This window comes from Pipistrellus hanaki (genome assembly GCF_964339955.1).
Source record: "Pipistrellus hanaki genome assembly, chromosome: 5".
NCBI lineage: Eukaryota > Metazoa > Chordata > Mammalia > Chiroptera > Vespertilionidae > Pipistrellus > Pipistrellus hanaki.
In genome coordinates, this window is record NC_140507.1 from 24,948,481 (window position 1) to 24,962,590 (window position 14,110).

The window sequence follows — 14,110 nt, forward strand, 5'->3', positions numbered from 1 at the left end:
GTAAATGGGGCCAGGTCATAAAGTCTTATAAACCTCCTAAGATGTCTGGACTCTATCCTGAGGGTATGGCACATTGAGGAAGGGAGCATGATTAGGCTGGAGGGATCCTAAAAAGGCTATTGGCTGCTGAGTGGGAGGTGGGTTGAAGGGATTAAGCCCTTATTTTCCCCATGTCCCTTCTAGCCAGTGACCTTATCTTCATCACTGAGAAGCCTGAGTCATCCCCTCAGCATCATTAAAAAAATGCAAGCTCCTTTGTACAAGTCTGTTTTCTCATTTTAAAATAATCATGTCATAGAAAGCCTGATATCCAGGAGGACCTGGACATGTGGTTGGTCAAGTGGTCAAACAATTCACACCTATGTGTGAAGTGAATTAAGGGGACCAGGGAGCATGCCAAGCTCAGTGGATTTACCCCTCACTTAAGTAATGGTTAAGAGAACACCTACTCTAATAAAAAAAAAAGTCAAACAGTACTACAAGGCTTATAAAAAAATAAAGCAGACCCCTGCCTATTGGAGAGCAGCTCTCTACTCTCTAGTCCTGCTCTCTAGCAGCAAACATTTTCAATTCTTTGAGGTTTCAGGAAGCAGCACAGGTTCTAGAATTGGAATGTCTGGCATCCAACACAGCCCTCCCACTTACAGCTGGGTAATTAGTCAAGTGAATTATATCTTTTACCTCGGTTTCCTCATCTGGAAGATGGGAATGCGAATTGTACCCTCTGCATGAGTTAACATAAATTACCTGGCACGTGGTCAGTATATGATGATAATGAAGAAGGCTCTAACTTGAGAGCAGCTGTGAGGACAGCTGTGGACTTTTAATTGCACACTATGCAAATAAGTGGAAGGCATGAATATGAGTTAGAGGAAATGACAAGCACAGAGACTCATTTGCGAAGGTCTGATTCCCTTTGTTCTGAGGCCAAACTCCCCTGTTTGCTCTCAGTCCCATTCCCTCCCTGTCTCTTCCAGAACCTTGTCTCTTTATCTTGTCTGATTATCCTAATCCTCATGCCAAAGCATACATCTCTATGCTAGTTTTTTTTTTTCTTTCTATGAAATATCCACAGGCCTTTCCTATCTTGGGGTGGGGGTTCCTTTATTTTCTCACCCTGCCTTTTTCAGCCACCATCCTGTTTCTTTCTATTGCCACATTTTTTCAGTAACAAACAAATTCTCTCCCCTTCCTTCAAAACTTCTTTGCTTTCAGCTTTGTCTCCCAGCTCCCATCACTGTTTTTCTGACACAGCTGTCACTAGGCTCATCGGGGCCACCTCATCGGCCAGTGGCCTTTGCTCAGTCAGCGTCCAGAGCACCTGACTCAGTTGACCATATTTTTTAAAAATATATATTTAATTGATTTTTTACAGAGAGGAAGAGAGAGGGATAGAGAGTTAGAAACATTGATGAGAGAGAATCATCCATCAGCTGCCTCTTGCATATCCCCTACTGGGGATGTGCCCGCAACCAAGGTACATGCCCTTGACTGGAATTGAACCTGAGACCTTTCAGTCCGCAGGCTGACACTCTATCCACTGAGCCAAACTGGTTTTGGCACATTCAGTTGACCATCTACTCTTTAAATCTCACATGCAAACCACCTCGTCCTTCCTTATTTCTGTCAATTGTACTATTTCCCCAAGCTACTCAGGAAAGGAACTTTGAACTCAGGGTTGGCTCAGTTCTCCCCCACATTAGTTTTGACTCTCATTGGCAATATTAGAAACACATTGACACTAGCTCTTTAGAAAAGTTGTATCACGCCAAAACCGGTTTGGCTCAATGGATAGAGCGTCGGCTTGGGGACTGAGAGATCCCGGGTTCGATTCCGGTCAAGGGCATGTACCTTGGTTGCGGGCATATTCCCGGTAGGGGGTGTGCAAGAGGCAGCTGATCGATGACTCTCTCTCATCCATGTTTCTAGCTCTCTATCTCTCTCCCTTCCTCTCTGTACAAAATCAATAAAAATATATTTTTTAAAAAAAGAAAAGAAAAGAAAAGTTGTATCAGGACACAGAGGAGTAGGGGGACTGTGAGATTCTCCCTCCCCCCAACTGGTGGGCGGAGTTATGACATTACTGGCATCTCTCACAGAGACATCCCCAAGACACTGAACCACCAGTCAGCGCATGCTGAACTGCCCTGGAGCCCACCCCTTCCTATTTCGCCCTGGGGCAATCCTTTCCTGTTCCTCCCCTCAAAAGGCTCACTTGACCTTCCACGTGCTGCTCTCTCCATCTCCATCTGTGGAGGCAGCCCGGCTGGGTCCTTTCTCTTCTCCCCACTCCTTCAGTTCTGATTTTTCTACCTCCGTAATGAGTCCCGCTCATTACTGGAGAATAAACTTTACTTTAATATGTCTTGGTAGTCAGTTTCCTGTGCCTCAAATCTTACAGGGACATTAATGGACCCCAAAGGCAAGATGCAGCTGGAACCCAGGAAAGATCAGTACTGTAGACTCAGGAGCCAGTGAAATGAGTCCTCCCTCTCTCGCTTTCTTTCTGAATTTCTTGAGATCTGCACAGACATCCCGAAGGTGTCAGACACTCCCACTCCCAGCTAGTCACCACATCCTAAAATAATGGCATTTTTTCATCAGGCCCTTGAATCTGTCCTCTCTCTGGCTTCTTGTATGGTGTCTCCCACGTCTACCCCTTGATTGTTCTGTTTCTGTCATTGTGAAACTGAGGGTTCTTATGACTTTAATTTAGTTTTAAATCCAAGCTTTAGAAATCATCTCTCTATATATATTCCTCAGAGACCTAGCCTTTCCCCTGGATAATCAGCAACCCCCGAGGCAGCAGAAGACAGTAGGCCTGAATAATGGTCATGGGGTTGGGACTCCTGGCAGGCTAAAGATAACATCTTGACCTAAGTTAGGTCTCAGTTCCTGAGTCCTAAGGTGGAGTGGCTCCCATGAAACAAGAACAGGCCTCGGGGCTGACCTCTAGGCCTGAAGAAATGATTCATTACCCTTAGCTTGCCTCCAACAAATTAACTCCCAGCAAGACACTGAACTCCTAACCCACTGTGTCTTATGATTTTACCCTATACAACCTGTAACCTACACACCATCAGGAGTTCTGGCTTTTGAGCATTAGCTTCCTGCTCTCCTGGGTGGTGTAGCTCATCAATAAAATAGCCAATATTTCTCCACTGCAGTCCTCCAGTGTTTGGCTCTGTCTAGTGGTGGACAAGCTCTTTCTGTTCTGTAATAATTGCTTCTTCTGCCTCCTGACCCTGAGTATCAGCATTGCCCACGTTTCAGTTCTTTGTTGGTTGGTCTTTTCTTGAATTGCCCTCTGTGTCTTTGACCCATAATGAGAGTAGAGTGGTTAAGAGCTTGGATTTCACAGTCCTAATGGCCTGAGCTTGAATCTCCCACCACTTTCCAGTTGTGTGAACTTGGGGAAAGTACTAGAATTTTTTTCAGCCTCAATTTCTCATAATTTTGGTTCCTTCCTGACATGATTGATGTGAGGATTCACTGAGCAAACGCATGGAAAGAGCTTAGTTAGCACAGTGCTTGGCACACAGATAGGACTCAATAAATGGTCACAATGATTAGCCTTGCCCTTGTTCTCTTACCTGAGTTCCAGTCTTACATCACTACTCTGACCTCAGATCCACCTGTCAGAATTCTCCAGGTACTGCTGGAAGTGCAGCTTTCTGAGAGCCGGAGGGTGGGATGACCTGAAAAGGAGGGGTGGTCTGGAATCCTTGAAGGAACCCCCATCTAACCAGTCATCCCTGTGCAAAGAAGACTCAGAACAGTCCCCGGTAAGCCTCCAAATCTTTCTGCTAGCTGAGTCCTGGAATCTCGGAGAGCAGGCTGGGCTGCCTTTAAGAGAACAAATGAACCTTTAAAAAAAAAAAAAAAAAAAAAGCCCCAGGGTGGTCAGAGGAGATGTAGCAGGATCAGTGGAGCTTTGAGGTGGGAGTAAAAAGTGAGAGCAGCACCCTCAGGGCGCTGAGCCCGGCTTAGGCTCAGGCCTCCCTCCAGCGCTGGGGATTTGGCAGCACAGAAGCCAGAGGCGCTCCTGTTTTTAGCTGAGCGGTAGCAGGTCTCTGCTGCCCAATGAACATTCCTCATTAAGCTCATGTGGGGGAACAGCTTTCACCTGCCCCTCAGCCCTGGGCTTCTCCCCCTCTCTCTGCTCCTGGGTGGCAGCATTCTTACCGGCAGGGATGTGGGGAGGGGCAATCCCATTCTCACCGGTTCAGAAAGAGGGTTGTGGGCTGGGATGTGAACCCAACCTAAACAAAAGGGAGGATCGCCTCACAGCCATTCGCTAGGAGGCAGAATGGTCCGGGAGTTAAGAACTCTGACTCTGAAGCAGAACGTGCCTGTGTTCGAATGTCACTTCTGCCGTTACTGTCTTTGTGATTCTTGGCACATTCTTAACTTCTTTTTTTCTTTCAGAGAGAGCACGGGAGAGAGAGAGATAGAAACATCAATGACGAGAATCATTGATCAGCTGCCTCCTGCACACCCCCTACTGGGGATCGAGCCTACAATCTGGGCATGTACTCTGATGGGGAATCAAACCATAATCTCCACTCAAACACTGAGCCACTTGGGCTGGGCTGTTGAACCTCTTTATGCCTCTTCTGTACAATAGGGATGACACCAGGCCTATCTAATAGTGGTGAGTTTTAGTATCATAATGCAGGTGAAGCATGGCGCTTAGTCCACCCATACCACCTAGAGCCAACGGCCCTGTCCTTGCAGGAACAGCCATCCCCATTCCCTCCACACACACACACCCTGGCTGCTGTCTACACCCCATCTGTGTTGTCTTCTGTTTATATGCCTGTCTCTGCCCTTGGACTATGAACTCCATTAAGTCAGAGATAGAATTGTATGGCTCTGTGTCCTCGGCACCCAACACAGGACCTGGCACCTAGATGAGCTTAATAAATACATGTTTACCATTGGAAGGAACTGGTGAAACAATGGAGAAGACTCAAGATTCCCTCTGGTCTCAGGATCCCACCCTCCACTCTGGGTCACTTACCACAAATAGGGGGCCTATGCCAGACACTGTCCTGGGGCCTGGGGATACCACAGTATATGTGGTAAGGTGGGCTCCTGGCCTCATGGAGTGGACTGTCCAGGGGGCGGTGGACGTTAAACAGATTACATTTATACATTTTAACTAGGAGCACTGACAGCAAGGAGAAGCCCAGCCTGCTATGAAAAAATAGAATAGAGTATGTTTGGAGGAGGGCAGAATCAGAGAGAGTTTTCTGGATGATGTGACAAATAAACTGAGGCCCAAAGAAAGTGCAGGCTGGGTTGAAGTGGAGGGTGGGCAAGAGCCTTCCAGGCAGAGAAAACAGCACATGCAAAGGTCCTGTGGCAGAGGGGCCCTGGGCTGCTGGGTGGAAGACAAGGTTAATGCTGCTGGAGCCCAGTGGAGGGGGTCTATGCAGAACCTTTCGGGCTATGATAGTTTGAGCTTTGATCCTATTGACAATAACTAACATTTATGCAATGTTATGTACGTGTGCACTGTGCTAAGTACTTTCCATGTGTGTTATCATTTACTTTTCACAACTCCCCTAGGAGGCTGGTGCTATTCCCACTGTACAAATACTGAAAACCTGGCTCGGAACCTCATTTGTTCAAGGTCAAATGGTTGGCAGTGGCAGAGCTGGGTTTGAATCCAGGCATCGGATCCAAAGTCTGCCTAATTAATAATCCTTGGGTGGCCCAGACTCAGGGCTTAGTGCGGTCTTTGATCTGAGCCGCAGGTTCCTCACGGCCTAGGTTCCTCTTTCACCCCTCATCCCAGATCTTTCTATCTAACCAGAATTGGGGGATCTCACGCAGAGGTTCGATCTGGCCAGATGAGGAGGGAGGGGCAGCTGCAGGTGCTGCAGCTACGGAAGGAATCGCTCCCCCCCGCCCCCCCCCCCCCCGCCCATGTAACCAGTGGGGTGCGGGAGTCGCTGAGCCACCGAGCGGCCGCAGTGCGGTGGGCGCTGGGTGTGCGGGCTCACCCAGCAGCGGCAGCTGTGGGATCTGGAGGTAACCGGCTCCAGAGAGCCTGCGGGGCGGAGAGGGGGCTCCCCTCGGCACCCGGCAGGGGGCTCTCTCTCCCCGCTGTCCCCTGGCAGAGCGCTGCAGCCCCGCCGCCGGGATCACGTTCCCTCCAGCGTTCATTTCTGATTAAAAATGACTATTTTTTATTTAAATGGGCTTAATTCTTTATTTCTTTCTGTCCTCTCCCAGGGCCAGGAAGAGGCAGAAAGCGACACCGAGAATCCATTCCAAACGAGCAGCCAAGGGGAGCCGCGGCAGCTCCCAGATGTTGATGTTTTGTTTTTCGACACAAATCTTTTGCACTCATATGGGAGTTTTCATTGATTCATGTTCCCATCTGCCGAATTTCCTTTTATTTATTTAATATGGCTTTTTGGGGAAATCTTGCTCTGAAGCTCTGGAGGAGCATAAACTGTGCAACCGCCGCACACCCTCCTCCCCCTCCCACCTCGCCACTGCGGGGAGGGAGCCAGCGGCGCTGCAGAGGAGGCTGCTCCCAGTTACCCAGTCCCTGCAAGGGGGAGGGGAGGTGGCGGCGGCAGGCCTGAACACCCCTGCTAGGGCCAGCCCGAGGCTGCGAGCCCGAGAAAGAAACAGCATGAGTCTAGTCACATTGAGTCTCTGTTCCTTTTTCCTCCTGCCCACTCACACTACGCATTTCCTTCGCACTAAAGCACACCCTTGGCTTAACAGTGCAGGGACCAGGGAACACCTAACACCTGACATGTTAGACTGAGGATCTCCTCTTCCCCGAACTCATCCCACACGCCTCACCCCACTAGTGAATCATAATAACGAAGAGCTCCCACTGCAGAGTCAAACGGCCTTCGTGTGAATCCTGACTGTACCTCCTCTGGTGCATTCTTGAGCAAGCTCGGAGCCTCAGGTTCCTCCTCTGTAAAATGGAGATAATTACTATTTCTTTCTCAGATGCAGGTACATTTCACCCACGAGGAAACTGAGACTGTGTGGTTCCCAGATTTGCCCAACTAAGCGGAAGGACACACTCCTAGGTCTCTCTGATCCTTATCCTATCTCAAGCCCCGCCCCTTGCCCCCTGCCGGTCCAGGTTTCCCAGGATACGCCCTCTGCTGGCAGAAAGAAGGGGCTGCCCTCTTTTCCACGAGGCAGAAGAAAAGACTAGAAGTTAGTGGTTCAGAATGTCTGACCAAAATCCACTGAACTTTGGAACATAGGCTTAGGTTATGTCATCTGCTCTGGTCTCCTACGCCATCCTTGCAGGCCTCCCTGACAGGTGCAAAGTACTCACCCCCTCCCAGGGCAGCCGCTTCTCTCTGAGGCTACCTCTGGCTATTTTTTTTTAATTAAATTACCTTTGTACATATACCATTGCCCTCCCCCTCCTATACAAGCCCTCCCTCCCCAGAGTTTTGTGTCCATTGGTTGTACTTATATGCATGTATACAAGTCCTTCGGTTGATCTCTTATCTCCCCCAGATCTCCCTAACCTCCCCGCTGTAATTTGACAGTCTGCTTGTTGCTTTACTGTCTCTATATCTATCTTTTGGTTCTTCAGTTTATAATGTTCTTTATCATCCATAAATAAGTGAGGTCATGTGGTGTTTCTCTTTCATTGGCTGGCTTGTTTCACTCAGCATTACCTCTGGCTATTAAGAGACCCATGGAACGGGACCATTTGAATGCAAGAAACCATGATTTCCACAGGCCAAGCCCCTTAAGACCTATCATGGCTAATGCCCAAGGCTGTCTCTTTAGTCCTGAGTAGACTGGGAGGTGATTCCATCACTCATATATCCAATGCACATTCCTTCCTTATATAGATCACATCCAGCCCAAGCTGTACTGTGTGGGACTCTCCTTGCAGAGCAGGGTAGGGCTGCATATCCCGGACTCTGATTTGGTTCTAGGTTCACCCTGTAGGTGCACATGCCCTTCACCCTATATCCAGGTGCACTTTTTTTTTGGAACTTCCATGCATGGTAAGTGATATGATGTCTCAGCGTGTCCTCAGTACCTTATAGGAACTAAGCCGTCAAAACATTATCTTTAGTGAAGATAATCAGGTGGTATGGGAGGGCACCTCTGCTCACTTTGCCTGACAACCATCTCGAATGAAACCAGTGCCTTCTTGAACTAAAGTCTATTCATTAGCTACATAAGTTATCCCTGGGATTGCCATGAAAGAAAAGAAGGAGGAAATTATTTGAAACAAGCCCTGGAATAAAAGAAGGGGAGAGGCAATACATGGTAGTGAGATGGATAATTATCCTCCAAAATCCTTCCTCAGCTTCTTCTATGGTAGCAGAATTGAGCTGGGATGGCAGGTGACTAAGAAATGATGTGCAACACTTCAAGGCCAGGTTCATAGAACCTTACGCATATATAAACCCTGACACATGCTTCCCCCTTTTCACCAGCTCGATCTCAAACATGCCAGCAATCTGGCCATGACCATGTGCCCCATGACAAGGCCCTAACCTTGATTTCTTAATGACTATGTGGAACAGAGCAGCCTGCTGATCTGAAACACTCTCTTCAGACCATTATGAGACAGAACTAGACATTCACATTTTTTTAAGCTACTGAGTTATGACTGGCTTTCTAGTTAAAGCAGTTGAGTATACTCAAATTAAAACAGAGCATAGGTAGTGAGAGCCTGGGCTTCAGCCCAGCCAGCGTGGCTCAGTGGTTGAGTGTGGAGCCATGAACCAGGAGGCCCAGGTTGTGGGTTCAGTCCCCAATGTGGATGTACAGGAGGCAGCCGGTCAATGATCCTCTCTCATCATTGATATTTCTATCTCTCTCTATCTCTCCCTTCCTCTCTGAAATCAATAAAAAATATATATATTTTAAAAAGAACCTGAGCTTCAAAGTCAGGTTGACTTGGTGTACATTCTAGCCCCGCCTCCCCCCTTAGAGCTGGTGGCCTTGGGTACTTATCCTCAATTTCCTCATCAGTAAAATGAGAGGGATAAATTCAACACTATGATGACCACTTTGAAAAGCAATCTTTGGGATTGTCCATTAAAGCTGAAAATACTCATGGTCTTTAATGCAGCAATTCCTTTACAAATTGTACACACTAGAGAATTATGGTTGTATACACCAGAACTCATGCACAAGAATGTTGGGATGTCCAAAAAGGGAGACAGCCCCCATACCCATCTATAATGGAAATGTACAATATATGTGGTATTTCAGCCAACGGAATGTACATCAATGAACATCAATTAAATTCAGACACATAAAACAACATAAATGAATTCCACAAGGATTCATGCTAAAAAAGAAACCCCTCAAAAGAATATATGTTGTAGTATTCCATTCATATATAGTTAAAATAGATAATAAAACCTATATAATTTAGGAATCTATACATTGTTAATATAGACTAATAAAAGAGTAAGATGCAAATTGGCCATACTGCTACAATACCCACCAGCCAATCAGGAGTGCGTATACAAATTAACCCAATAAAGATGGTGGGTTTATTTGCATATGCAGGTGCTGAGCAGCCAGGAGGCAGGTGTTCCACACTGCCCCAGTGGCTCCCTCTGGTCTCTGGGCAGCATGGGAAGGCAGAAAGAAGGCAGTGCTGGCAGCCAGAGTAAGGAAGGCCCATTCTTGCACAAATCTTCATGCATTGGGCCTCTCGTAAAACTATAAAGAAAAGCAAGAGAATATTTATCACAGATATATGTAATAATAATATGTAATATATTAATTTTATAGCGACAAGTATGTGTTTTAGACATTTTCTGTATATCTGTTACATTTCACAACTAAGTTTATAAAATCACTTACCTATACAGATCTTATAACAGAAACCCATACCTGAAAGCTATATGTTCACGTTGATCGATGTCACCCCAATAAATTTAATTAAAAGAACATCATTTATCTGGAAGTGTTGTGTGAGAACTGAATGAGTTAATGCAAGTTAAGCACTAAAGCTCCATTGCCTGGTGTATAGTACATGCTGAATGGAAGTGACTTGTTTAATGTCGAGGGAAAGATTTAGAGCCTTGGAGAAGGCCACAGGATAAAATTAAGAAAAGGCTCTATTTTTTCCTTCGAAATACATTGGCTTCCTACTTTTATGCTATCCTGTGTGAAAGTGTAAATGTGGAGGAAGGGGGTTGATTTAGGGATAATTGACTGTCATAAGCTTAGTATAGAGTTGGGAAACGTCACTTTCCCCCTCATCGAAGACACAGAGGGGAGGGGCACTCTACGGGCCCTGGAGGGGAAGGGTAAGAGCAGTGAGAAGAAATTACGTCTGTGCCGGCCCCATCTGGGAGGTCCAGGCATGAGGCTCCAACCCGTCCTCAGGATGTCTCTCCCACACCCTCTGGGCTGTGTCACGCTTCCTGCAGTGTGGATGAGGCCTTAGAAGTCAGCACAGGTGACAGTGGGATGGCCCAGGCCCAGCGCAGGGACAGTGAGGGAAGTCATTCTGCTGACTCTGGGCTCTAAGGCACCGTAGAAACAGCCAAGATTAAGAGCAGTCACCCAGCCAAATGGTGCTGGGATACACTAGGCAGCCAGGAGAACCTGGCCAGAGTTTTTTAGCTAAGAGACGCCGACAGAGGTGTGCACCTCTGGATGCCATGTCTGAGGGTCTCAGAACTCAGACTGTTGTGCCAGGCTTGACCATGAGCTTCCTAGATGTGCCTCCCTAAGGAAAGCTCAGTTTTGGGATCCTGGGGAAGCTTCCTTTCCCAACCAGTGTGCTGATTTCCACCCTGGGGGCCAATACACTTCGCCATGGGGTGGAAGTCATGGAGAGAAGGGAAGCTAAACCTTGGACCCGCCATCTGGACTATGGGATCTTGGACTAGAGACTCCTTAGGATTTTCCCTTCTTACTCTGTCCCCATTTGATTAATCTAGTTCAGTAATTCCACCCTCCCCATATCTGCTGAGGACATGTAATGTCCAGGTGCTTTTCTAAATGCTGGGGATAGCCCGGCTGGTGTGGCTCAGTGGTTGAGTGTTGACCAAGGAACCAAAAGGTCACCGGTTCAGTTGCTGGTTCGATTCTGGTCAGGGCACATGCCCAGGTTGTGGGCTGGATCCCTAGTGGGGGCCATGCAGGAGGCAATCAATCAATGACTTCCTCTCTCATTGATGTTTCTATCTCTTTTTCCCTCTCCCTTTCTTTCTATCTCTAAAAATCAATTTTAAAATATTTTTTAAAATAATAATAAAATAAATGCTGGGGATATTATGATGAATAAAGAAGACAACCTGGGCCCTGCTCTCAAGGAGTTTGCAGTCTAGGGGAAAAGAAGTGCAGGATAAATAATTTCAGTGATGAGATATGTTACAAAAGGAGAGGCTCAGAAATCTATGGGAGAGGATCGACAAGAGGTTTAACACAGTTTAACGATGTTTCTCAACATATGGTCCCTGGACCACCTGCATCAAAGGCATCTGGGCCTCATACCAGATGTACTGAGTCAAAGGTTCTGATGGTGGGGCCTGCTATTTTTTTTAAAATTGAAGTAAAATTTACATAACATATAATTAGCTATTTAAAAGTGTGGACTTCAATAGCATTTAGGATATTTGCAATGTTGTGCAATTGTCACTTCTATGTAGTTCCAAAACATTTTCTTTTTTTCTTTTTTTTTTAAAATATATTTTTTATTGATTTTTTACAGAGAGGAAGAGAGAGGGATAGAGAGTTAGAAACATCGATGAGAGAGAATCATCGACCAGCTGCCTCTTGCACACCTCCTACTGGGGTTGTGCCTGCAACCAATGTACATGCCCTTGACCGGAATCGAACCTGGGACCTTTCAGTCCGCAGGCCGATGCTCTATCCCACATGTGTCAAACACAAGGCCCGCGGGCCAAATCCAGCCCGCCAGGCCTTGCAATGTGGCCCGCACCACGCTGTCATCACTGCACTCCGCTGTCAGTTTATGACATTATCAGTTTATGACTGTTCAGTAAACCATTCGGCCCGCGATTTAGGCTGGATTTTAGATTTTGGCCCCTTCTCTGATTGAGTTCGACACCCCTACAGTCTATCCACTGAGCCAAACTGGTTTTGGCGAGTTCCAAAACATTTTCATCGCCTCAAAAAGAAAACACATACCCAACAAGCAGTCACTCCCCCCTACCCCATCTCTTGGCAACCACTAACCTGCCTTCTGTCTCTCTGGATTTACCTATCCTGGACATTTCATATGAATGGGATCATTATATGATCTTTTGTGTCTGCCTTCTTTTTCTTAACATAATGTTTTTGAGGTTCGTTCATATATGTTGTAGCATATATCAGTATGTCATTTCTTCTTATTGATGGGTAATATTCCATTATGTGTATGTATCACATTTTATTTACCTATTCATCCATCAATAGAGATTTGGGTTGTTTCCACCTTTTGGCCTTTGCTGATATTGCTACTATGAATATTCATGCACAAGTATTTGTTTGAGTACTTGTTCTCAATTCTCTTGGGTATATACCTAGGCATGGAATTGCTGAGTCATAAGGTAATTTTGTTTAACTTTTTAAGGAGCTATTAAACTGTTTCCTACAGTGGCTGCACCATTTTATTTTACATGCTGATTAGGAATGTGCAAGGGCTCCAATGCTGCCACATTTTTGCCAACACATGTTATTTTTCTTTTAAAAAAATTTACCATAGCCATTCTAGTGGGTATAAAGGGTATCTCATGGTGGTTCTGATTTGATTTTCCTAATGACTAATGATGTTGGGCATCTTTTCATGTACTTATTGGCTATTTCCATCTCTTTTTTGGAGAAATGTCTATCCAAGTTCTTTGCCTATTTTTCAATGAGGTTATTTATTTATTTATTTATTGTCATTGAGTTGCAAGAGTTTTTTCTTTTTTTAATATTCTGGATATCAGAACCTTTTTGGATATGCAACTTGCAAAGGAAGAAAGAAAGAAATACAGAAAGAAAGACAAAGTTTTTTTTTTTACTTTTTTAAAAAATATATATTTTATTGATTTTTTACAAAGAGCAAGGGAAAGAGATTGAGAGCCAGAAACGCTGATGAGAGAGAAACATCAACCAGCTGCCTCTTGCACACCCCCTACCGGGATGTGCCCGCAACCAACGTACATGCGCCTGACCGGAATCAAACCTGGGACTTTTTAGTCCGCAGACCGACGCTCTACCACTGAGCCAAACCGGTTTCGGCTTTTTTTTTTTTTTTTTTTTTTTTTTTTTTTTTTTACTTTCTTGATGATCCTTTGATATGCAAGTTTTTAATTTTGGTGAAGTCCAATTTATTCATTTTTTCTTTGTTTCTTGTGCTCTTGGTGTCATATTTAAGAAACCATTGTGAAACCCATGGTCATGAAGATTTACCCTTATTTTTTTCTAAGAGATTTATAGTTTTATCTCTTACATTTAGGTCTTTGATCCACATTGAGTTAATATTTGTATATAGTGTGAGGCAGGGATTCAGCTTTCTTCTTCCCCTTCCACTCTACTTTTCCTTCACCCCCCTCTCATTCTCCTTCTTCTTCTTCTTCAGCATGTGGATACCTAGTTGTTCCACTATTTGTTGAAGAGTATTCTGTTCCCATTGAATGGTCTTAGCACCCCCGTTGAATATCAACTGACCATAAATATATGAGTTTATTGCTGGACTTTCAATTCTATTCCATTGATCTATATGCCTATCTTTATGCTTGTATCACACTATTTTGATTACTGTAGATTTGGAATAAGTTTCAAAATCAGAAAATGCAAGTCCACAAACTTTGTCATTATTTTTCAAGATTGTTTTGGCTAGTCAGAGTCCCTTGTAAATCCATATCAATTTTTAGGATCACCTTTTTCATTTTTGCACTTTCAAAGGTCTGAAGGTAGGGCCCAGAAATCTTCTGTTTAAAAAAAACACACAGAAGTACAGCCCTATCTGGTTTGGCTCAGTGGATAGAGCATCAAGCTGTGAACTGAAAGGTCCCAGGTTCAATTCTGGTCAAGGGCTCATGCCCAGATTATGGACTTGATCTCCAGTTGGAGACTTACAGGAGGCCGCCAATCCATGATTCTCTCTCATCATGGATGTTTCTATCTCTCT